Source organism: Rhinoderma darwinii, chromosome 10 (genome assembly GCF_050947455.1).
Source record: "Rhinoderma darwinii isolate aRhiDar2 chromosome 10, aRhiDar2.hap1, whole genome shotgun sequence".
NCBI classification, from domain to species: Eukaryota; Metazoa; Chordata; class Amphibia; order Anura; family Rhinodermatidae; genus Rhinoderma; species Rhinoderma darwinii.
In genome coordinates, this window is record NC_134696.1 from 16254713 (window position 1) to 16280220 (window position 25508).

General features: G+C 40.9%; 1 protein-coding gene and 1 long non-coding RNA gene across 3 annotated transcripts in view; one reads left to right on the plus strand and one right to left on the minus strand.

Annotated features, from left to right (window-relative positions):
- MMEL1 (membrane metalloendopeptidase like 1) overlaps window positions 1–25508 on the minus strand; it is a 125555-nt gene that overhangs the window by 86823 nt on the left and 13224 nt on the right. The gene's annotated exons all lie outside the window — the stretch shown is intronic.
- LOC142661805 (uncharacterized) overlaps window positions 1–25508 on the plus strand; it is a 113755-nt gene that overhangs the window by 52331 nt on the left and 35916 nt on the right. Inside the window, exon 1 of one of the 2 annotated variants that reach the window (XR_012850823.1) lies at window positions 13936–14067. The exons of the other annotated variant lie outside the window; for it this stretch is intronic. This is a non-coding gene — a long non-coding RNA (uncharacterized LOC142661805). Of the gene's footprint in view, window positions 1–13935; window positions 14068–25508 lie in introns of those variants that run through there. 2 annotated transcript variants of the gene reach the window in all.

The window sequence follows — 25508 nt, forward strand, 5'->3', positions numbered from 1 at the left end:
TAATATTCCAGTGTAGGTTTGGTAAAGGTGAAATATCGCTTTTTACAAAGTATACAGAACGGTGAGTGCCGTGAAAATCACTGGACAAGAAATTAAAATCAATAGGGAATTGATCCAAAAAAAGTCCAAAATTTTGTCTGACAGGAAGAGTTATTTTCTGTGAGTGATTTTCCTCTGCTGGACAATTTGTGACATTAGAAAAGACGGTTCTATTAACGATTCACAGTTTCTACAGCTCAGACAAAATTTTTATTTAAAAATCACATTATTCTATTATTATATGGAGGTAAAACAACTTCAAATTCAGTTATATCCATCGGCTGTTTTTGTGCTTTTTATTTGTTGAACCAAAACAATCCATTTTGTACAAACCTCCCTGTCCCCTACAAATATGTTACTTCAGTTTAAAAGGGTCTGTTTTTTTTTTCTGCAAAAAATAGCGCCACTCCTAAACATAGGCTGCGTCTGGTATTGCAGCTTTGCTCCAAAGAAGCAAATTCTGTAATACGACACAGTCCATGAATAAAAGTGCCAATGTTTCTGGAAAAATAACTAAATGATATCCTATTTTAGAATCTTGTAACCACCTTTAAAGTGTATGTTTATTTAGCAAAAAAAAATAAATGCATCCAAAATAAAAAAAATGAAACTGTGCAAATAGTCTTGGTTAAAACATTTCACATTTTGTGAATACAGTTGCTATTCAGATCTATGGGTTTCCATGGTTACAGACTACAAACACTGTGTAATCGGATCCTGCAGTCATACTGACTTCCATCTTCTTTTTACTAACCTACCAAATATATATAATAAAAATCTACTGCCAAGCTGTTTCCCCCCTCGGCATAGTGCCAATCCAGTACTGAGCTGAACATTCGGGTCGTGCCTTGTTGCTACAGATACCCTGCCTAACAACCACATAATGTCAGTTATCACACCCCTAACAACCAGATACCTAGATTAATGCATAGATACATACATCAGCAAGTTTGCTACAATGTATCATTGTGGAGTCCATGTTGTTGCCTAGACTGGATACAATTGTATCCACTTCTCAGCTGAGAGCAGGTCTATCTATGTACAGGTTTGCAATCTCAAAATATAACAAAAATGTTCTCATTCATTGACAGCAAGCATATAATGATAAATCTTAATTTACATAAAACCAGAAAACCCCTTTAATTCCCTTTTTTTATCCTCTTCTTCATGATCATAATTTTGGAAATGTTCCCTGAGAACAATGAGTCCATTCAGGGTTCTCAGATATCCGGAGAATGTGACTCGTACGGCTGTGCTGGGACCGCATCATTATTAGGGCGGGTTCACACATGGCGGAATTTCACTTAAATTCCGCTGCGGACACTCCGCAGCGTTAATCCGCAGCGGAGCCGTTTCTCCATTGACTTTCACTTTAATTTAGCAGTGTTCGTTTACACGATGCGTACAATTCCGCTGCGGAGCATAGGCTGCGAGCGGAATTTGGTGTCCGCAGCATGCTCTGTCTGTTGCGGAGCAGTGGCGGACTGGTTGCGGACTCATGGCGGAATTTCTCCATTGACTTCAATGGAGAGTCAAAATTCCGCAATGAAGTCCGCAGATCTTATGTGTGCTGCGGAGCGTATTGTTTTTACTACCATGACATTTCTTCATTCTGGCTGGACCTATGTATTTCTAGGTCTACAGCCAGACTGAGGAAGTCAATGGGGCTCCCGTAATGACGGGAGCGTTGCTAGGAGACGTCTGTAAATAGTCACTGTCCAGGGTGCTGAAAGAGTTACGCGATCGGCAGTAACTGTTTCTGCACCCGGGACAGTGACTACCGATCTCAATATACATGTATCTGCAAAAAAACATATAAGTTCATACTTACCGAGAACTCCCTGCGTCTGTCTCCAGTCCGGCCTCCCAGGATGACGTTTCATTCTAAGTGACGGCTGCAGCCAATCACAGGCCAAGCACAGGCTGCAGCGGTCACATGGACTGGCGCGTCATCCAGGGAGGTCGGGCTGGATGCCGAAAGAGGGACGCGTCACCAAGACAACGGGCGGTAAGTATGAATTTCTTTGACTTTCACTAGGGAAAGTGCTGTCCCTTCTCTCTATCCTGCACTGAATAGGGAGAAGGGAAGCACTTTTCCTGCAGTCCGCAGCGGCCAGTCCGCATCAATTTTCTGCACATTTTGTGCAGATCCGCAGCCGTAATCCGCAACCCGGATTAGGTGCGGCATTGATGCGGACAGTTGCGGAGGAATTCCGCCATGTGTGGTCATGCCCTTATGGAGTAGTCCTTGTTTACAGACCATTGTCTGCTCTTATTGTTTGATTGTGAAAATTCTCCTCGGATCCCTGCCACATAAAGAGGCCACAAGATGACCAAGGAGCAGGGCAGCCGGGGGCGCTGGAAACGTCACCCCAGATCCCAGCTTCTGAGAGTCACCATGTTCATTCAATATTTAATTTGCACCTTGAAAGGGAAAAGAACACGTGACGGCAAATACAACTCAAAGATTTGTCATAAAACATGAAAATTTAGCAACTTTCTAATATATTTTGTGTTTCAAACTTGTCACCATTTTCAAGAACTCTGCTTGCTGTCAGTGAATTAGCACATTCTTGTTCACATTTAGAACCTGCACAGATTTAAAGGGACATTTATGTCATATATACAGGATATTCAACAAGCGTGACTCTATCATTACTCCAGGGGGTTAACAGATTTTCCACCTACTTCTGCAACAATCAATCCACAAGCGATTTGGAAAACACTTGTGGATTGATATCCACAGGATATGCCATAAATGCTTGATAGGTGCAAGTAACACCTCTGATAAACTCATCTTTAAAGAGAACAGGGACGAATGAACCCCATTCACTCATGTGTATTCACCGCAGTCTGGAGACTATGGAGGTGAAGGAGAACTCTATGGAAATTGCAGCAACCACGAATCAGCGAATGGTGGTCCCCAGACCCCTGTTTTCCTGATAGGTGAAGGTCCCAGAAGTGGAGAGAGAAGATATGCTGCACCCATCCTCTAATAATGATGCATTGACTCTATTGTCCCCATCCTCTAATGAGGGGACTCTGCTGTTCCCATCTTCTAATGATGATGCAGTGACTCTACTGTCCCCACTCTCTAATAAGATTACTCTACTGTCCCTATTCTATAACGAGATGACTCTGCTGTCTCCATCCTATAATGAGATGACTCTGCTGTCCACATCCTCTAATGAGATGAATCTGCTGTCCCCACCCTCTAATGAGATGAATCTGCTGTCCCCATCTTATAATGAGATGACTCTGCTGTCCCCATCCTCTAATGAGATGACTCTGCTGTCCCCATCCTATAATGAGATGACTCTGCCATCCCCTATCCTTTAATGGGATGACTCTGCTGTCCCCATCCTCTAATGAGATGACTCTGCTGTCCCCATCCTTTAAAGAGATGACCCTGCTGTCCCTATCCTATAATGAGATGATTCTGCTGACCCCACCCTCTAATGACAATGCAATTACACTGCTCAAACTGTACCATTCTACATAGTAAAGCTGAAATGAAGCTGTAAAAAAACAGGAAATGTCCACCTATTGCTAAAGTGGTCAGTGTGAAAACTACAATATTTCAAGATCATTTTCATATGGATAGTCACATAAAAATGTAAAAATATATATAGTATGGATTAAATAGTATGACATTTTCTGATAATACTTTCCCTTTAACTCTACAGAATATTTCCCATAGATGCCCATGTACTGTATGTCTAATGTGGGAAATGCATTTACTGATTTAATGGACAGACACATAGAATTTGTATATTACGGTGAAGGTGGAGCTGGCCTGGAGTCCACTTTCAGAATTCTATATATTCCTCGGAACATGTCTCGGCCGCTGGTTATTCCTACAGTCTCTCAAATTGTCCTGAACTCAGAGACCACAGTAATAAATATTTTTAGTAAAACCCCTTAAATCCTCCCACTGTTTCTCAAACTTATTCCCCTAATATTATAATTTCTCAAGTTCACGTATTCTTTCTTCCTGACAAATGTCACGGCTAAGCCGCATCTTGTGCCGTACTGAACGCCATGAGTAGTAATTTCTGCCAGTGGAGAGATTTAGAGCTCTGTAATGGCTCCAGCTGGGGAAATTATACCCAAAACGGAAACACAGGCAGTTTTTAGGTACAGCGCCAGGTCCTGAATTTTCACAGTACACTCCATATTTATTGTGCTGTTAGTTTATATGGGGTTATTTAATTTATTTGGAAGGTAAAGTGAGGACAGTGATAGGTAACTTAAAGGGATGGCGACCCTTATATTCAAGTAGCTTGTATAAACCTGTGAAGGTTATGCTGAAATGATGGAGAGTCGGTAGCGCTCTGCTTTTGTCACATTCACAGTCCTGGAGGGAAGATCCTAGGGGGCAGTAAATGCTCTTATTTGTGCTCCCATCATGCAGTGGTTCTTAAAATCTTCCCCAACGAACAGTATTTTAGTACCTTGCATATTACAAAACAAGTGTCAAGCCTTGACTATAACTACTAGACCTTTGTAGACCCTAGAACCCCGTTCAAGGGATTTATCTTTTTCTTTGAGCCAACCCCCTTTAACTTTTTTTTAACCTTATAAGGGCGTGATAGAGGAGGAGCGGTCTAAGAAGGGGTTGTCCAAATCAGATAATTTCTTTAATTACATATAGTACAGAGGACTCTATACTCTGTACGGTAAATATCCCGTTTAGAACGGGTTAAATAACCAGATTTCCCAGACTACTCGATGCCGACGGGGAAGTTAGGCTAGGTTCATACAGAGTTTTTTTGCTGGCTAAAAATTCCTGCCTGCACTCTCTTGTCATGGCTTTTTCTGCATCCCGTTGATGTCAATGGGGGGGTCAGAGGCGGAACCCCGTGAGCGTCTAAAAGCCACCTGTAAAAGAAAACGCCACCACCCATTGAAATGAATAGGAGGCGGTTTCGGAAATTTTTTGGCGCTGATTGAGACGCGGTTTCCACGTCAAAATCATCGCCAAAATACTCAGTGTGAACAGGGCCTAAGAAATCTCGGTGAAAGGAGGTGTACGTCATCACCTATAGAATAGGTGTGACTTAAAGATCCTGGATCTCAGGGAAAAATATTTACCTGGGCCAGATACCTAATCTGATGTGACATCTGCATGGGATATATACACAATAAATATCAAATATTAATTTATATAATGGGATAACTTTGTTGAGTGTATCATCAGAATTCAATCCTACCCTTGTATGACGCCATTGTTGTTATGTGCCAGGATGGCTGATGAGCCCTGCAAGTCCCAGGACCCCAACACTGACTTATAATATAATAATTATAATAATAATAATCTTTATTTATTTAGCGCCAACATATTACGCAGCACTTTACAATTTAGAGGGAAACATGAAACAAACAATATCAGACATTACATAGTGACAAAGTTCATTTACAATTCAAACCTGAGGAGTGAGGACCCTGCTCGCAAGAGCTTACAATCTATGAGGAAATAAGGGAGACACAAAGTGTAACAGTGTTTGTTCTGTACAATGGTTCGGCCATTTTTATACACATGCGGTGGTAACATAAAGCTGCATGAGCCGGTCACCAGCCAGTATCCGTGTATGACGGACATGAAGAGAAGGAGTGTGAGGGAATCTTATTCTGATGACTAATCTAAAAGGAGGGCCATGGAAAGGAGTCAGATTAGGGAATGTTATAGGCCTGTCTAAACAGATGTGTTTTCAGGGCACGTTTAAAACTGTGGATATTGGGAATTAATCTGATTGTCTGGGGTAGCGCATTCCAGAGGACGGGAGCAGCACGAGAGAAATCCTGGAGACGGTAGTGGGAGGTTCGGATTATGGAGGATTTTAATGTAAGGTCGTTGGCAGAACGTAGAGCCCGAGTAGGGTGGTGGACAGAGATGAGGGAGGAGATGTAAGGAGGTGCAGCACTGTGGAGAGCTTTGTGGGTGAGAGTAACAAGTTTGAATTTTATTCTGAAGGGGATGGGCAACCCCAGTGCAGTGACTGGCACAGATTAGAGGCGTTGGTGTAGCGGTTGGTCATAAAGATGAGCCTGGCTGCTGCATTGAGGATAGATTGGAGAGGGGAGAGTTTAGTGAGGGGAAGATCGACTAGTAATGAGTTACAGTAGTCAAGACGAGAGTGAATCAGAGCAACAATGAGAGTTTTGGCAGTTTCCTCCGTAAGAAAAGGGTGGATTCTGGAGATGTTTTTGAGGTGAAAATGACAGGAGCGTGAAAGTGATTGAATGTGAGGAGTAAAGGAAAGATCTGAGTCAAAAATAACCCCGAGACAGCGGGCGTGCTGCTTAGGAGTGATGGTAGTGCCACACACAGAGATGGAGACATCAGGTTTAGGGAGGTTAGTAGATGGTGGGAACACAAGGAGCTCAGTTTTAGAAAGATTCCATTTCAGATAGAGAGAGGACATGATGTTAGAGACAGCGGACAGACAATCACTGGTGTTCTGTATTAGAGCAGGGGTGATGTCACGGGAAGAGGTATATAATTGGGTGTCATTAGCGTAGAGATGGTACTGGAAGCCAAATCTGCTGATGGTTTGTCCAATAGGGGCTGTGTACAGAGAAAAGAGGAGCGGACCTAGGACTGATCCCTGAGGAACCCCGATACCAGGGGAAGAGGAGAAGAAGTGGAACCAGCAAATGACACACTGAATGAGCGGTCAGAGAGATAGGAGGAAAACCAAGAGAGAGCCGCGTCCTTGAGGCCAATAGAGTGGAGCATGTTCAGTAGGAGTTTGTGGTCTACAGTGTCAAAGGCTGAAGAGAGATCCAGAAGAATTAGGAGAGAGGATTTACCGTCCGATTTAGCCGCCAAGAGATCATTTGAGACTTTAGTAAGGGCAGTTTCTTTGGAGTGTAGAGTGCGGAAACCAGATTGTAAGGGGTCCAGAATGGAGTTGGCAGAGAGATAGCGGATAAGGCGAGAGTAGACCAAGCGTTCCAGGAGTTTGGAGGTGAAGGGCAGATTAGAGACTGGTCGGTAGTTGGCAGCGCTGGATGGGTCAAGAGTTGGTTTTTTCAGTAATGGGTTTATAATGGCATGTTTAAAAGCGGAGGGAAAGATACCAGAGGAAAGAGAGAGGTTAAATATTTTAGTCAGGTGAATAATGACAGCTGGGGAGAGGGACTGGAGGAGGTGTGAGGGGAGAGGGACTGGAGGAGGTGTGAGGGGACAGGATCACTAGGGCAGGTAGTAGGACGAGAAGAAGAGAGGAGCCTGGAGACTTCTTCTTCAGTTATTGGGTCAAATGCTGAGAGTGAAGAAGAGGGAGTGCGGGAGGGAAGGCGATCGATGTTACTAGGGGACTGGGAGATAATATCATGGCGGATGTTGTCAATTTTAACTTTAAAATAATTGGCCAGGTCTTCAGCACAGAGATCTGTGCTCGGCGTCTGCACTTTAGGACTAAGGAGGGAGTGAAAAGTATCAAAGAGGCGTTTTGGATTATTAGATAGTGTGGAGATGAGAGAAGTGAAATAGACTTGTTTGGCGCGGTGAAGGGCAGAGTTGTAAGTTTTGAGCATAAATTTGTAATGGAGGAAATCTGCAGCCAAATGCAATTTTCTCCACAGTCGTTCGGCACATCTTAACTGGTTGCCGACACAGGACGAGTATGCTCGTCCTGAGCGGCGAGCACTTCGCGCATTAGGACGAGCATACTCGTCCTGTGTGACAGCCGTCCCTGCGCGCGTCTGTGCACGCGATCGAGAGCGGGGAAACGGCTGTAATACACAGCCACGGCCCCGCTCTAACAGCGGAGAGGAGAGAAACATCTTCTCTCCGCTGTTAACCCTTTGAACGCCGCGATGACAGCTGATCGCGGCGTTCAAAGAGAGGGGACTGCACATTGATCGCGTCACAGAATATAACTGTGACGCGATCAAAGCCCACAACTTGTATGGCCAGACAGTCCAGGGTCCAGTGAAGAACCCCAGGGCTGTCTGAACATATTTCCTGTTGTTAGGGCATACTGAGGTATGCCCTAACAACTGCCTGTGTACATAGAGAAGTATTCGGCACACAGACAAATATGATTCAAAACTTCTTCCGTTTTATTTGTATTGTATTCAAATGCCATGGGCGGAGTGCAACGTTTCGGTCCAAAAAGACCTTCGTCAGGCACTAAAGGTGTACAAAAAATTTTTTACACATAAATATCTAGGCATCATTTTGGTACAATATATGTATCATCTCTTATAACACAAAATAATAATGCTACATTGGAAAGAGAAAAATAGTAAATAGAAAAATAAAGATAAAATAAAGATAAATTTAAGACAAGAACAGAATATGCACAACACATACATGATTCATACTTCATCAATATCTATGCATATTAGGATTACATTTGATGTAAAAAAAGATATAAACAATCAAAAGTATGTGCATGTGTATGCCAGACGGAAGACATCATATCCGTGGCACCATATCCAAGGCTCGAAATATAGTACAAGCAAAAATCGTATAAAGAAATACATCTGGGTATATTTGTAGTGTAACAGCAATAATCCAAACGATGTCCGCAACTACTGTGGCTGGAAACAGAGTTGTGGAGTACATAGTGCACGAATATAGTGCAAAGATGCAAGTTTTCCTGTAGATGCTCCCTCAATCTGGTACCCATGCTCAGAAAAATAACTTAAAAAATCATTGCGTGAGAGATAATCAGTATAAACATGATGCACCACATAATATAAAGTAAATAATTATGCTTGTTAATGTACTGGCCGTATTAACATACTATAGAGAGCCTGTACGGCTCGAGGAGACTGTCCCATTGATGCTATCTAGTCAGATGTTGTTTAACATAAACATTTCTTGTCCTAATTGCATAATGGCTGTCCTGTTCAGTGTGCACGTTGTATCTGATGCATGATGGTGGCAGGAGGCAGGTAGTAAAACATTGCAATGACCTTACCTGGAACCCTGTTGGCGTGGATGTATCCTGTTGATGAGCACTGCTGTTCGTATCGCGGCTTACCGCTCGTTTTTGGCGCTAACTGCAATGATTATTCTTGCAGTTTAAATGTCCTGTGTCTGGGGCGGGTCATGGGAGGTTCCCTATGCACGTGATTGGCCGCTCGTAACTTAGTGGGCGTGTCTGAGTGTGTGATTGGCTGCACACTACTCAGAGGGAGTTGCCATGACACATGGGAGGTTCCCTATGCACGTGATTGGCCGCTCGTAACTAAGTGGGCGTGTCTGAGTGTGTGTTCGGCTGCACACTACTCAGAGGGAATTGCCATGACACAGGGGTGTGTCGTGTGACGCCGTTGTAAGGGGCGGTGTTTTCATTCCCATGTTAGATATTTATCGCCGATCAGATGTAGTTAGGGCTATTGGATTTAGCAGTAATAGCATATGTTTGGGCGATATACAGTCTCTTGATCCTGAATGAGCACCAATTACTGCTTCTGTTATTAAGAATATGTTACTGGTAGCTGACCATATTTACTGTAGGTTATTAACACTACATATAGCGCCGTTGTGGGAGTGTGCCTAACTACAGGCAATGTGCTCCCTTAGATCAGGCTCTCAGGTTGAATAACGCCAATTCACATGGACTAAGAGGGACAGATAGAGTAACATGAAGGCGGATACGACTGGTCTGTATATGGGTAGTGGTACTGGATATAATAATGTAGATGCAGCTGGGGTATACTGTATGATATTATAAATCTGTATAAACAATATATTGCTGAAAAAAATGTGTTACCACTACGTATTATATAGTTGACTAGAATACTCAATCCTAAACTCAGTATTTTCAAGGATACCGTAGTCGGGAAGGACCGGATGAAGATGTGTGGTATACCATATGTCAAATCAGCGTGTCTGTTATGGAATAAAAAAAGGCATTTATTATTATGGATATCATATTCAGATCAACGGAACATTGGATACTATAGGAAACTACTAACTTCGTATTCCCTATTTAAACCTCGAGGTTCTAATGTCTGCAATCTGTGGATCCAATAGGCCTCCCTGCGTTTTAGTGTCCTAATCCTATCCCCGCCTCTCCTAGGTGCCGGTATGTGTTCTATCACCTGGAATTGTAATTGCGAAACGTTATGTGATCTCAATAAAAAATGTGCGGGGATCGGTAGTAAGGTTTTATTGCAGCGTATAGTACTCTTATGCTGACCGATTCTGTCTCGTATGTAAGAGTACAACGAATACCAAGGGGCCTCAGAGTGCCCATTAGACCTACCATGTTCAATGAAGACCAGGAATATTGCACGCAGTTCGAGCAGATATTGAACAAATGCTCATTGGATCTGATGACTCTGACTATATCACACCTACAGAAAAGTGTGACAGAGTTGAAGAAACAAACCATGACGGCTGAACAACAGATGAAAAGTACCATGTCCGTGGCGGAATATAATACCTTTGATGACAAGTTGAAAACAACTCTCAATGCTCACAGAATTGAGATAGAACAGCAGAAGAGGAAGAAATTCCAGAGGGACCTGGACGACTATAATAATCAAAGGGTCTACAAGTGGCACGAGGGATATACAGGTGGTAGACCGGCGCGTAGAGGAGCGTACAACTCCTCAGGTTCTTCCTATTCGGGATCAGGAGGCGAATGGAACGACTACCAACAAAGAAGACCATATGGGGGTCGTTTTTTAGGCCAACGACGGGGCAGACGCCCAAGAAGAGGACGAGGAGAGGCAGAAAACAGCCAAGAAGACTTCAACCAGGCGATGGAGACGAGATCGCAGGTATGACTTCAACAACACAGTCACTAGTAGTTAACATTTCCTCCAAGACTCTGAGCCCAGCTCAGTTACTTCTCCTCCAAAAAGGCCTGTCCTTCTGCCCCTCGTATAGATACGATTTGTTCCAGCTCGATATGGACCTCAATCGTTTCTTTAGATCCCTACGCCTTCGGGTATACTTCTCCAATATGGAGGAGTCCCAAAGGAACGAAGGGACAACAATTAATTCTAGTGAGAGTCCTACTGTGACCTCCCGAGACTTTGGACTTAGAAACAAGAGTTTCTTCAACCCTCCAAAAAACTCACCAGCCTTGGAGACATTCATTAATCTGGTCCACAGAGATGTGGACAGATTTAACCATGACTTCAGATTGGGCCAATTTAAATGCCAGGCCAATCTAAGTAGTCTGGACAGACAAGCCTTGTCTTCACTCACTGGGGATAAAGACTTGATTATCAAACCAGCAGATAAGGGGGGAGCAATAGTGATTATGGATAGGTCCACTTACTTTAGGGAAATACACAGGCAACTGAGTGACACCTCTGTCTATCTACCTATTGACCAGGACCCCACCAATAGGATTGCAATAAAGATCCAGGAGGTCCTTAAAAAGCATATGACCCTAGGTACAATTGACCAGGATACAGTATCCTATCTGACTAATAGATATCCAGTCACACCCGTTTTTTACACACTGCCCAAGATACATAAGGGGCTTGATAACCCCCCAGGCCGTCCCATAGTGGCCTCCACAGACTCCATCTTTACACCATTGTCCAAGTTTGTGGAGAAAGTACTCACCCCCTTGGTCAAAAACACGAGATCTTTCTTATTAGACACATCTAACTTCCTAGAAACCATCCGTACTCTGGATGAGCTACCTCAGAATGTGATTCTAGTGACCCTGGATGTATGTAGCCTTTACACCTCCATCAAACACGAAAAAGGACTTAGAGCAGTAGAAGAAATACTCACCAAAGAGGGTAAAGATGGTAGAATTATAGACCTTTGTCTGGATCTCCTTACTATCATTTTAACCGATAACTACTTCCTCTTTGAGGATATATACTATATTCAACAGAGGGGCACGGCAATGGGGTCTAACGTGGCACCACCATATGCCAATTGTTTTATGGCCCACTTTGAGGAGAATTATGTTTATCCCACTACTACATTCAGGGAAGGGATATTACTTTGGAAAAGATATATCGACGATATATTTTGCATATGGAAAGGTACACAGGAGTCACTTATAGAATTTGTGGAGTATCTCAACAGCATCTGGCCAGAACTTAAATTCACACTTAACCATCATGTGTCTAGGATCAGCTTCCTGGACACCATGGTCATTATGGACAATAGGGGCCACCTCAGTACAGACCTATTTACGAAGGAAACAGACAGGAATGGGCTACTACATTATGACAGCTGTCACCCGATAGCGACCAAAAAATCTCTACCGAGATCCCAGTTTAAAAGGGTTGCGAGGATAGTTGACGACACCGAAAATAGAACCATAAGAACAACCAATATGACACAAAAATTCAGGGAGAGAGGCTATCCCATGTGTACATTATTGGAGGCACAACAAAACATGGACACTACTAGGAGTAATACCAGACCCAAATGTATACCATTCGTACATACATACCACCCTTGTGCATATAGGGTTCACCATATAATTAGGAAGCACTGGCCATTACTCAAAGAAGCATACCCTAAGGTCACAGAGTTCAAAACTCCATTTCTCCCATGTTCAAAGAGACCACATAACCTAAGGGACAAGTTAGTCAAAGCAGATGTTGGCTCAGCCAAAAGACCCTTAAGGCAAACCTTTCTGAACACCCCTAAACAAGGGACCTTCCCATGCCGATCTTGCATGCAATGCTCCAATGTGATCAAGGGTAATACGCTACAACACCCCCAGACAGGTGAACGTATACCGGTGAAGGAATTTTTCACCTGTAACACTAATTTTGTCATTTACATGATAAAATGCCCATGTGGGCTAGCATATGTTGGCGAAACGACACAGCGCATACGAGACAGAATCGGTCAGCATAAGAGTACTATACGCTGCAATAAAACCTTACTACCGATCCCCGCACATTTTTTATTGAGATCACATAACGTTTCGCAATTACAATTCCAGGTGATAGAACACATACCGGCACCTAGGAGAGGCGGGGATAGGATTAGGACACTAAAACGCAGGGAGGCCTATTGGATCCACAGATTGCAGACATTAGAACCTCGAGGTTTAAATAGGGAATACGAAGTTAGTAGTTTCCTATAGTATCCAATGTTCCGTTGATCTGAATATGATATCCATAATAATAAATGCCTTTTTTTATTCCATAACAGACACGCTGATTTGACATATGGTATACCACACATCTTCATCCGGTCCTTCCCGACTACGGTATCCTTGAAAATACTGAGTTTAGGATTGAGTATTCTAGTCAACTATATAATACGTAGTGGTAACACATTTTTTTCAGCAATATATTGTTTATACAGATTTATAATATCATACAGTATACCCCAGCTGCATCTACATTATTATATCCAGTACCACTACCCATATACAGACCAGTCGTATCCGCCTTCATGTTACTCTATCTGTCCCTCTTAGTCCATGTGAATTGGCGTTATTCAACCTGAGAGCCTGATCTAAGGGAGCACATTGCCTGTAGTTAGGCACACTCCCACAACGGCGCTATATGTAGTGTTAATAACCTACAGTAAATATGGTCAGCTACCAGTAACATATTCTTAATAACAGAAGCAGTAATTGGTGCTCATTCAGGATCAAGAGACTGTATATCGCCCAAACATATGCTATTACTGCTAAATCCAATAGCCCTAACTACATCTGATCGGCGATAAATATCTAACATGGGAATGAAAACACCGCCCCTTACAACGGCGTCACACGACACACCCCTGTGTCATGGCAATTCCCTCTGAGTAGTGTGCAGCCGAACACACACTCAGACACGCCCACTTAGTTACGAGCGGCCAATCACGTGCATAGGGAACCTCCCATGTGTCATGGCAACTCCCTCTGAGTAGTGTGCAGCCAATCACACACTCAGACACGCCCACTAAGTTACGAGCGGCCAATCACGTGCATAGGGAACCTCCCATGACCCGCCCCAGACACAGGACATTTAAACTGCAAGAATAATCATTGCAGTTAGCGCCAAAAACGAGCGGTAAGCCGCGATACGAACAGCAGTGCTCATCAACAGGATACATCCACGCCAACAGGGTTCCAGGTAAGGTCATGGCAATGTTTTACTACCTGCCTCCTGCCACCATCATGCATCAGATACAACGTGCACACTGAACAGGACAGCCATTATGCAATTAGGACAAGAAATGTTTATGTTAAACAACATCTGACTAGATAGCATCAATGGGACAGTCTCCTCGAGCCGTACAGGCTCTCTATAGTATGTTAATACGGCCAGTACATTAACAAGCATAATTATTTACTTTATATTATGTGGTGCATCATGTTTATACTGATTATCTCTCACGCAATGATTTTTTAAGTTATTTTTCTGAGCATGGGTACCAGATTGAGGGAGCATCTACAGGAAAACTTGCATCTTTGCACTATATTCGTGCACTATGTACTCCACAACTCTGTTTCCAGCCACAGTAGTTGCGGACATCGTTTGGATTATTGCTGTTACACTACAAATATACCCAGATGTATTTCTTTATACGATTTTTGCTTGTACTATATTTCGAGCCTTGGATATGGTGCCACGGATATGATGTCTTCCGTCTGGCATACACATGCACATACTTTTGATTGTTTATATCTTTTTTTACATCAAATGTAATCCTAATATGCATAGATATTGATGAAGTATGAATCATGTATGTGTTGTGCATATTCTGTTCTTGTCTTAAATTTATCTTTATTTTATCTTTATTTTTCTATTTACTATTTTTCTCTTTCCAATGTAGCATTATTATTTTGTGTTATAAGAGATGATACATATATTGTACCAAAATGATGCCTAGATATTTATGTGTAAAAAATTTTTTGTACACCTTTAGTGCCTGACGAAGGTCTTTTTGGACCGAAACGTTGCACTCCGCCCATGGCATTTGAATACAATACAAATAAAACGGAAGAAGTTTTGAATCATATTTGTCTGTGTGCCGAATACTTCTCTACATACGATTGGGTTGGGACCCTATTCGTGCACCTCCTATAGGTCTTGTGCACTCTGAACCAATACCGACCAACTGCCTGTGTACAATCAGTAACAGGCTAATGTACTGGCATATGGATCTATGCCAGTACATTGCAGTTACAAAATAAAAATCAAAATGATAAATCCCTTTATGGGATTAAAAAAAAAAGTTAAATGAATGTAAAAAAAAAATAACGGTAAATAAATAAATAAAAAGTAAATAAAATACACAGAAACACAATTTTTATTTAATAAATAAACTTTTTAAAATATAAGTCCCAAAACATGAAATAATATAGACATATTTGGTATCGCCACGACCGTAACAACCTGTACAACAAATGTATAACATTATTTATGATGACCGGTGTATGGTGTAAAAAAAAAAATATTAAAACTGCTGCGCAACTGCTTTTTTTCTGCATTTTAATCTAATTAAAAATGGATAGAAATTAAACGATAATGTATTTGTACCAAAAAATGGTACCTACATAAAGTACAACTCGTCCCGCAAAAAACAAAGTCTCATACAACTACGTCGTACAAAAAATAAAAGAGTTATGAGCGTCGGGATGCAAAGAGGGAAATGTAAAAAAAATTGCTCTGTCCTCAAGGCTAAAATTGACCGTGTCCTTAAGGGGTTAAGCACCGCTGAAGAAAGCGAGATTGAGGTGTGTGCCAGGGTTGTCGTCGTCTTTGTCGGGGGGTTCGGAGTGTAGGGGGGGCTGCTTCATCCAATGCATTCTTGAGTGTTATGTAGGCATGGCCTGAGGAGGCAGAGAATATTTGATAGTAAAGGAGAGAAGATTGTGGTCAGAAAGTGGGAGAGGAGAGTTAATAAAGTCAGAAACTGAGCAGAGACGGAAGAAGACCAGGTCAAGCGAATGCCCGTCTTCATGTGTAGGAGAGTTAGTAAGTTGTGACAGACCTAGGGACGAGGTTAAAGATAGAAACTGGGAGGCAGATGAGGAGATTGGGTTATCAATGGGGATGTTGAAGTCACCCATGATGAGAGTGGGTGTTTCAGAGGATAGAAATTGTGGAAGCCAGGCAGCAAAATGATCCAGGAATTGGCGGGGTGAGCCCGGTGGGCGGTAGACAACTGCCACTCGGAGGGGAAAAGGGTGAAAGAGTCTGAGGGTGCGGACTTCAAAAGAGGGAAATGTGAGAGAGGGGACCGGGGGAATGACCTGGAAAGTGCAGTGTGGAGAAAGAAGTATACCTACTCCTCCACCTTGCCTGTTCTCAGGTCTGGGGGCATGAGAGAACTGGAGACCACCATAAGATAGAGCAGCAGGGGAAGCAGTGTCAGACAGGTGTAGCCATGTTTCTGTAAGAGCCAGGAGGTTGAGAGAGTTAGAAAGGAATAAGTCATGAATAAAGGTGAGCTTGTTGCACACGGACCGAGAATTCCAGGACTTACAGTGTGAGCTAAATATCTGCTGCCCCAATAGAGTATAATACCAGTACTGTTGTACTGCAGGAGACTAGATAGGCAGGATTACACAACAGGCAATGGCAGCAGCAATAGTGAGACCTCTGCTCTCTATTACTCTGTGAGAGGTGAATATTATTGGAGACTGTAGAAGACTTTGGGACTCTATTAGTCCTATCAGCCTAGTTGCTATATATACACACACACAATGCCGTTACAATGTAAATACCTCCACAACAGCTACGTTTAAAAGCTATGTGTACCTTTACATTTTTTTTTTTAAATAAAACAGTGTATGAATGTGTTTTGGGCAACTTTCTAATTAGTTTTTTTTTTTAATTATTTTTGCTTTTTGAGATACAGCTGCTTTGTATTGTGTATACAGAGAAGCATTGAGATCTGAATCCGTCAGGTCAGCGACACTGATGGGTTCTGTGACAGCGGGTCCTGCATGTGATCCACATGTTATCAATCACATCTAAGTTATGAACTTAGACGTGATCGGTAAGGGCATGGCCAGACGTGGTCAGTGACGCTGACCTGTCAGATTCAGATCTCAGCGCCATATACAGCTGCTCTGTATACAGGATACAAAAAAGCTGTATCTCAAAAAGCAAAAATAATTTTTAATAAAAATCATTTAGAAAGTTGCACCAAACACACTGATTTTTATTTAAAAAAAAACGGAACAGAAAAAAGCACAAAAAACGATTTCAAATGCGTACATAGCCTTTAAGAAAAATTGGAACGCTTCATGTAAAAGCGTAACGTCCATGGAGTTTGCATTGAAATCCGGGGCCTCATTTTCTGCAGTGTTTGCATTTTCTATATTCTCCGGCCATGCAGTAATTCAGGTACCAACTTCCGGAATCATCAATCTTTTTACCTCCTATTCAACATTCATATGGTCAAAGGAAATAGGATAATTTGTCATTTAGACAGTTCTCAGCAGAGATTTGTCTCCAGTCAATGTTCTGCTTTTGACTTGAGGGCTCGCTGTTTAGCTCGACCTTGTGCTTTCTTGGATCTGCTGGCACTGGACTGTGCTCCTGGCCCTCAAGCTGTTTATCAGCAGAGAATTGTCCCCCTTTTATGCTTTTACGGAGATTTAAACCGCAGTGATTTTCCCCAGACATCTGCAGCAATTACCGCCAATTATCAGATGGAGAACTGATGGGGATGAGATTTGGTTATGTCATTTAACATTCATAGATTTTACAAAAGTTATTGCAGAGATTGATATGAAAAGTAACCCCATTTCAGCAAAATTTTTGCACAGCTCGTTCTATCTCGGTTGGCACCTCTCTATCGCAGGCTGATGGTTTCCACTGATTTGCTATTATTTATAAAACACTGTGCACAAATAGTAATTACTTATCTGGGCCCTTGGGCACTAAATCTCATAGGCCCCTGACCAAAGACTACAGCGAGGATACACTTAATTTGAGAAGAACTTCTTTCTTTTGAGGAGGGCTCTAACTGGCCAAGGGGCGGTGGATCCTCTCTTGCCATAGGCTTTCCTGAACTGCCCTAATGCTTAAATGATTAGTCCGCCCCTGGTGCCTGTCCCCAGCAGAGTTTATAATCTTATCTTGATGACTCAGTCATCAGTTTGACAATAATTGGTCAAAATCATCTGTCAATATATTTTTCTGCTCTGGTGAAGAAAATATCTACTATAATACTGCTCACTACAAAGAGAATATACCTAACATAATACTGCCCCCTATGTGCAAGAATATAACTACTATAATACTGCTCACTATAAAAAGAATATACCTAACATAATACTGCCCCCTATGTGCAAGAATATAACTACTATAATACTGCTCCCTATATACAAGAATATAACTCCTATAATATTGCTCCCTATATACAAGAATATAACTACTATAATACTGCCCCTATATACAAGAATATGACTACTATAATACTGCCCCCTATATACATGAATATAACTACTATAATACTGCTCCCTATATACAAGAATATAACTCCTATAATATTGCTCCCTATATACAAGAATATAACTACTATAATACTGCACACTATATACAAGAATATAACTCCTATAATATTGCTCCCTATATACAAGAATATAACTACTATAATACTGCCTCCTATATACAAGAATATAACTACTATAATACTGCCCCCTATGTACAAGAATATAACTACTATAATACTGCCCCCTATATACAAGAATATAACTACTATAATACTGCCTCATATGTACAAGAATATATCTACTATAATACTGCTCCTATATACAAGAATATAACTACTATAATACTGCTCTTATATACAAGAATATAACTACTATAATACTGCCCCCTATATACAAGAATATAACTACTATAATACTGCCCCTATATACAAGAATATAACTACTATAATACTGCTCCTATATACAAGAATATTACTACTATAATACTAGCTCCTATATACAAGAATATGACTACTATAATACTGCCCCTTATATACAAGAATATAACTACTATAATACTGCTCCTATTTACAAGAATATAACTACTATAATACTGCACCCTATATACAATAATATAACTACTATAATACTGCTCCTATATACAAGAATATAACTACTATAATACTGCCCCTATGTACAAAAATATAACTACTATAAGGCTGGGTTCACACGACCATGTTACGTCCGTAATGTACGGAACGTATTTCGGCCGGAAGACCCGGACCGAACACAGTGCAGGGAGCCGGGCTCCTAGCATCATAGTGATGTACGATGCTAGGAGTCCCTGCCTCGCTGCAGGACAACTATACAAGAATATTACTACTATAATACTGGCTCCTATATACAAGAATATGACTAATATAATACTGCCCCATATATATAAGAATATAACTACTATAATACTGCCCCCTATATACAAGAATATAACTACTATAATACTGCTCCTATATACAAGAATATTACTACTATAATACTGGCTCCTATATACAAGAATATGACTACTATAAAACTGCTCCTATATACAAGAATATAACTACTATAATACTGCCTCCTATATACAAGAATATAACTACTATAATACTGCCCCTTTATACAAGAATATAACTACTTTAATACTGCCCCTATATGCAGGAATATTACTACTATAATACTGCCCCTATATACAAGAATATAACTACTATAATACTGTCCCTATATACAAAAAATTAAGTACTATAATACTGCCCCTATATACAAGAATATAACTACTATAATACTGCCCCTATATACAAGAATATAACAACTATAATACTGCCCTCTGTATATAAGAATATAACTACTGTAATACTGCTTCCTACATACAAGAATATAACTACTATACTGCCCCTATATACAAGAATATAACTACTATAATACTGCCCCCTATATACATGAATATAACTACTATAATACTGCTCCCTATATACAAGAATATAACTCCTATAATATTGCTCCCTATATACAAGAATATAACTACTATAATACTGCACACTATATACAAGAATATAACTCCTATAATATTGCTCCCTATATACAAGAATATAACTACTATAATACTGCCTCCTATATACAAGAATATAACTACTATAATACTGCCCCCTATGTACAAGAATATAACTACTATAATACTGCCCCTATATACAAGAATATAACTACTATAATACTGCCTCATATGTACAAGAATATATCTACTATAATACTGCTCCTATATACAAGAATATAACTACTATAATACTGCTCTTATATACAAGAATATAACTACTATAATACTGCCCCCTATATACAAGAATATAACTACTATAATACTGCCCCTATATACAAGAATATAACTACTATAATACTGCTCCTATATACAAGAATATTACTACTATAATACTAGCTCCTATATACAAGAATATGACTACTATAATACTGCCCCCTATATACAAGAATATAACTACTATAATACTGCTCCTATTTACAAGAATATAACTACTATAATACTGCACCCTATATACAAGAATATAACTACTATAATACTGCTCCTATATACAAGAATATAACTACTATAATACTGCCCCTATGTACAAAAATATAACTACTATAAGGCTGGGTTCACACGACCATGTTACGTCCGTAATGTACGGAACGTATTTCGGCCGGAAGACCCGGACCGAACACAGTGCAGGGAGCCGGGCTCCTAGCATCATAGTGATGTACGATGCTAGGAGTCCCTGCCTCGCTGCAGGACAACTATACAAGAATATTACTACTATAATACTGGCTCCTATATACAAGAATATGACTACTATAATACTGCCCCCTATATATAAGAATATAACTACTATAATACTGCCCCCTATATACAAGAATATAACTACTATAATACTGCTCCTATATACAAGAATATTACTACTATAATACTGGCTCCTATATACAAGAATATGACTACTATAAAACTGCTCCTATATACAAGAATATAACTACTATAATACTGCCTCCTATATACAAGAATATAACTACTATAATACTGCCCCTTTATACAAGAATATAACTACTATAATACTGCCCCTATATGCAGGAATATTACTACTATAATACTGCCCCTATATACAAGAATATAACTACTATAATACTGCCCCTATATACAAAAAATTAAGTACTATAATACTGCCCCTATATACAAGAATATAACTACTATAATACTGCCCCTATATACAAGAATATAACAACTATAATACTGCCCTCTGTATATAAGAATATAACTACTATAATACTGCTTCCTACATACAAGAATATAACTACTATAATACTGCCCCCTATATACAAGAATATAACTACTATAATACTGCCCCCTATATACAAGAATATAACTACTATAATACTGCCCCCTATGTACAAGAATATAACTACTATAATACTGCCTCATATGTACAAGAATATATCTACTATAATACTGCTCCTATATACAAGAATATAACTACTATAATATTGCTCCCTATATACAAGAATATAACTACTATAATACTGCCACTATATACAAGAATATAACTACTATAATAATGCCCCTATATACAAGAATATAACTACTATAATACTGCTCCTATATACAAGAATATAACTACTATAATACTGCTCCTATGTACAAGAATATAACTAGTATAATACTGCCCCCTATGTACAAGAATATAACTGCTATAATACTGCCCCTATATACAAGAATATAACTACTATAATACTGCCCCCTATGTACAAGAATATAACTGCTATAATACTGCCTGTCACGAAGCGGGTTAGTGGACCCACTAGGCCGTACAGCCGCAGCGGGGAGGCAGCTGGCCAAACAACAGGACACCTCAGAAATACAATGTCCCGCACAAGGGTACCTGAATAGTCCGGATGGTGGCCGCAGCTCTGGCATAGATGAGATGGGTGCAGCAGATGGTGCCAAACGTGGCGGATGACACAGGAGCCGCAAGTTGCGCCAGACGTGGCGGATTCCTCTGGACGTGGCAGATAACACAGGACGTGGCGGATTCCTCCGGACGTGGCAGATGACACAGGACGTGGCGGATTCCTCCAGATGTGGCGGATTCCTCCAGACGTGGCAGATTCCTCTGGACGTGGCAGATGACACAGGATGTGGCGGATTCCTCCAGACGTGGCAGATTCCTCTGGACGTGGCAGATGACACAGGACGTGGCGGATTCCTCCAGACGTGGCAGATTCCTCTGGACGTGGCAGATGACACAGGACGTGGCAGATTCCTCTGGACGTGGCACGACTAGATACTAGGGCAAAGCACGGGAAACAGGAACGGGAACAAGGTACGGGTAACAACAGGAACGGGGAAACACTAAGGGACCATTTGCAAGACAGACTGGGAAAACTAACAACGCTCAGGCATCGAACTAGGGGGCTGGACCCCTCTTATAGCCCAGGGTACTCACGGGTCAAAGGTCGTTCAAGATGTCCGGTGCGCGCGCTGCCCCTTTAAGAGCGGGGACGAGCGTGCGCGCGCACCCTGCGGGCTCCGGCGAAGGTGAGTGGATGCAAGCGCCGGCGCCTCCTGAGGAGGAGGCTGGGGCCAGCGCTTGCCGACTCGTGGCTGCGGCTGTCAGCGGGAGGCTGGAGCTGACAGCCCGCAGCCATGGACGTTACACTGCCCCTATATACAAGAATATAACTACTATAATACTGCCCCTATATACAAGAATATAACTACTATAATACTGCCCCTATATACAAGAATATATCTACTATAATACTGCCCCCTATATACAAGAATATAACTACTATAATACTGCTCCTGTATACAAGAACATAACTACTATAATACTGCCCCCTATATACAAGAATATAACTACTATAATACTGCTCCCTATATACAAGAATATAACTACTATAATACTGCTCCTATATACAAGAATATAACTACTATAATACTGCCCCCTATACACAAGAATATAACTACTATAATACTGCTCCCTATATACAAGAATATAACTACTATAATACTGCTCCTATATACAAGAATATAACTACTATAATACTGCCCCTATATACAAGAATATAACTACTATAATACTGCTCCTATATACAAGAATATAACTACTATAATACTGCCCCCTATATACAAGAATATAACTACTGTATAATATTGCCCTTATATACAAGAATATAACTACTATAATAGTGCCCATCCATCCGTCCAACTTCTTAGTCCACCACTATTATAACAACATGGGCAACATACCCTATGGATGGGTGCAATGTTATGGGCTGCACAAGGATGTGATGTATGAATCTCCTATCTGTGTGCAGGCTCAAGTTCATACATGGTTCATAACGAATTCGTCAATTATTCTTAATTTACCAAAAAGTTGCAGCTCTTTCCACAGTCACTTTCATGTCGATACATATAGTCAGCTGTGGTGACATTACTACTTGCAGTATCTTCTTTAATTATTTAGCTTCGGGTCCTCCGTTTTTGTGTAGTCAGAAAAGGATCTTCTACTTAGTAAAGAAATATCTTAAAGAGGCTCTGTCACCACATTATAAGTGGCCTATCTTGTACCACTTGCCTAGCTGTAAATCTCACACAGACGCTACAGAAATGTCCGGATTGTGAATAGACATCCCGTCCTGGCTGGAGGTAATGTATATTCACTGTCAGGACACTTGAGTAACGTTATAGTGCGTGTATGTGGCTACACATAGTGATCTAGTAAGAACGCTATCTGCTGTGTAAATGAATGGGGAGAAGTGTATGATGCTGATTGGTCACTGATTGGTCACTGATTGGTCAGCATCATACACTCCTCTGTACAATGCCCACTTGGCTATATAGTAAAACACGTCCAGTTGGTCATTGAGAAACTCATTAGCATAAAGCTAATATAGGTCATAACTCCGTCAAAAATGATCGTTTTTCTAAATAAAAAACACTGGTGTAATCTACATTACAGCGCCGATCACATCATGCACATATAGGCCACTTATAATGTGGTGACAGAGACACTTTAAATGCAACCCAACTATCAGTAAATGACGGCCCTCTCAAAAACAAAAAAGCCTTGTCTCTGTCACATAAAGTCCTTCATAATCACTAATCCCAAAAATAATTTGCAAGACAAAGCTCTGTATCCTTCAGTAAACATCAGTAACTGGAATTCTTTTGACACCACTTTTGTTTCTTGTGAAATGAGTTTCTTAGGTCGTACAATAGAACAAGTTGGATCTTGCTGCGGTCAACATGGAACAAACAGCTATGAAAAGTGCTCAGGAGATAAGATTTCAGACATACAATTAAAAGTGTGTGCAAGGAATTAGTTATGTAAACGTTCCCTGTAGAAAACCAGCTCAAGCATTCAAAGCGAGGAAATGAATGTATGGCAAAAGAAAGTGTCAGCCACCAGCTGGAAGAGCGGATACTATCTATCTATCTATCTATCTATCTATCTATCTATCTATCTATCTATCTATCTATCTATCTATCTATCTATCTATCTATCTATCTATCTATCTATCTATCTATCTATCTATCTATCTATCTATCTATCTATCTATCTCATATCTATTTATCTATCTATCTATCTATCTATCTATCTATCTATCTATCTATCTATCTATCTATCTATCTATCTATCTATCTATCTATCTATCTATCTATCTATCTATCTATCTATCTATCTATCTATCTATCTATCTATCTATCTATCTATCTATCTATCTATCTATCTATCTATCTATCTATCTATCTAATCTATCTATCCAGGGGCGTAGCTAGAGGCTCATGGGCCCCGATGCAAAAATTCTTACTGCCCCCCCCCCCCCCGCAAACTTCTCATGGCCGACGGTCCGCTTTCAGCTGCATCGCTGGGTCTCCTAAGTGACCCAACAATGCAGCACTAGCAGCCGGGGCGTCATTAAGGCTGGGTTCACACACACTATTTATGGACGTAATTCGGGCGTTTTAGCATTGAATTACGTCCGAAAATGCGGCTCAAAAGCGTCGGCAAACATCTGCCCATTCATTTGGATGGGTCTTACGATGTTCTGTGCCGACGGTCATTTTTTTTTACGCGCCGCTGTCAAAATGCGGCGCGTAAAAAAGTGCCTGTCACTTCTTCAGACGTAAATGGAGCCGTTTTCCATGGACTCCATGGAAAACCAGCTTCAATTACTTCCGTAATGGACGCAGCAAAAGACGCCTGCACATGCCATTACGGCTGAAATTACGGTGCTGTTTTCTCCTGAAAACAGCACAGTAATTTCAGCCGTAACAGACGCTGCCGTGTGAACATACCCTCAGGGCTTAAAATGTCCGGGAAATAGCCCCAATACATATGTGTCCGCCCAAAAAAAAGTGTGTATATGAGACAGCATAGCATATCTATAGCACTACGACCCTATAAACTATGGATAGGATTAGATACAGTGGCTCAGCAGACAGTATCACACATGATAGGATTAGATACAGTGGCTCAGAAGGCAGTATCACACATGATAGGATTAGATACACAGCTCAGCAGACAGTATCACACATGATAGGATTAGATACAGTGGCCCAGCAGACAGTATCAC